Here is a 2,395-nt window from a genome sequence, read left to right as displayed (position 1 = left end):
TTAGAATTTTTTGATAGAAAAGAAATAACTATAATGTCAATCCATTTCAGAACTTTTTTCTTTCGATAGAAATGACACTGGATTTGCATAGTCTCCAACTAATATAGGGGCTTCATTGGCGATAACTCTTGTTGAACTAGTTGTCGCAGTTGAAGTGAATCCTTGATTTGATTCTGATTCAAATTTTAATTCTCATCCATTTTCCTTACTATTCTTTTTTATCGTCTTTGTTGTTAGAAGGTTCTTTTGATCTTGAGATCTAACGGATCAAGCTCAATCTCGCTATAATCTTTCATAAACTGCTGATTACCAGAAAAACAACAAAACACAAGAAAATTATGCTGTGTGATTATAGCCTAAAAACTAAGAAAACAGTCGAATTCAATATAAACTAATAAACTAGAATTAAACAAATTATTCACTAACAATGGCATGAAAAACTTGCTCAAAAAATCCTACAAGCATACAGAATCGTTGACAAGTAATACCTAGGAAGTAACGTGTATCGTCCCATGAAGAATAATGAACTATAGAGTTTTTAATTATTCAAACTTAAGGTACACCTTTGTAAAGATATGTTTTTTTCAAAATTATGAGAATAATATATTGGATTTTCACAATTCACCTATTGACTTGTATTTCCTATTCTCAAATTATGTAATTTAGTATTCTTAAGCGCTCATATCAATCGATAATCCTCTAATGTTTAACCTTCTTTTCCAAAATAGATTAAACCTATTCTATGCACGACCTAACCCTAATACTAATTCGAATTCAAATGTAAAGAGGAGTATTCCATCACACGATTATGAACCTAAATTGCACATATCATAAATGTATTCCTAACACCTATTGTCCATGTGTCAAATATGCAATGTTATAACTCATTGTGATTTTTCCAACACTATGATAAACAAAAACATTGTCTAAATGGTGATCAAGCATTCACACAATGAAATAAGGATGCATTATTGATCAAAAACAAAATAATTCACTATAATATTTAATCTTTGAATTAAAAATAACAATGACTAGGTTTTATCATTCATCCAATACTAAAGAAGTTTAGCTTAACATTATGGTATTCAAATAATACAAAAAGATCTGAAGAGACATCACCCGAAGTAAAGAAATAGATGAAGAACTCAAAATTCAATTTCTTGCGCTTTAATCTTTAATCCGAACTTTGCTCTTGCAAATCTTGTTGTAGAATCCTTTTTCGACTCTTGCTAGGCTCGATTTTATGATAAAAACTTCGTCTATACTTTTTGGACTCCTTCTAGGTTAAAATAGGGCCAAAGATTTCATACCATAAAGAGTCGACAAAAGAAAGAAGAAAGAAAATCTGATTCCATAGAAAGCCAAGCGATCGCATGGCAGATAGCCTTTGGCTATAGTCAAGACTAAAGAGTCTTCGCGCAATCACACGGGTCTAGCTTGGGGACCCCTGAACTTTTTCCATTATTTACTTTGGTCCTTTTTTAGTCCTTTTCAGTCATTTGTCTTCTTTTCTTGTTCAATTGATCCCTAGCACAATTGACTCTTCATCTTCAGGTCCAATGCAACTTCTGAGTTATTGCACTTTAGTCTTCAAACTATGAATTTCTTACAATTCCGCCCTTTTCGCTCGTTTTCTCCAATTCCACTGCAATAATTGATCTTTACCCGATTCATTTTGAAATAATTCATTGTTCATCAAAATAACTAACAAATACTCTTTTAACGGCATAAATAATTGTACAAAATACTCTCTTCAATTGTTCAGTTAAATGAATGATTTGTGTGTCTTCCACTTTTCTCGTTTATTCCATTTTTCTTTTAAAATTAGGCAGTGAGTAAATTCTTAAGACTCTAAACAAATGTGCTTTAGGTTGATAAAAACATTTGTTTAGTTTTATTTTATTTTATTTAACATACATAATTTATTTAATTGCATTAATGTAAACTTTCATTAATGCTTCATGCAACAAATTAACCAGTATTAGGATCCAAAATTGTCTTGATTTTATGAAATGTGTCAATTAATCAGCCTTTTCAAGTTCTTGTTGGAAAAAATTAATACCCACTGAACGTAGTGCAAACACAGTTGGCTCGGCCCAGGGTGAACTAGGCCATTGCAGCAATAGCAAAACAACCAAAATGGGACTAAATAAGAAGCCCAAAATATAGGGATGTCAAAAAAATTTGTTCAACCCGATACCCGTGGGCCCTACTCCAAATGGAGTAGGGATTACCCGTCTAACCAGGTAAATGGGATGGGTATGGGACGAGGGTCATTATTCCGAAGCGGGAATGGAATGACTACGGGAAACATAGTCCCCGCCTCGCTACTTGTCCCATTTAAAGTTAATTTCAAATTTAAGTTTTTATCAAACAAAAATAATAGATTTATCAT

The sequence above is a fragment of the Olea europaea genome, unplaced genomic scaffold (genome assembly GCF_002742605.1).
Source record: "Olea europaea var. sylvestris unplaced genomic scaffold, O_europaea_v1 scaffold907, whole genome shotgun sequence".
Taxonomy (NCBI): domain Eukaryota; kingdom Viridiplantae; phylum Streptophyta; class Magnoliopsida; order Lamiales; family Oleaceae; genus Olea; species Olea europaea.
Note: the sequence above shows the minus strand (reverse complement) of the source record.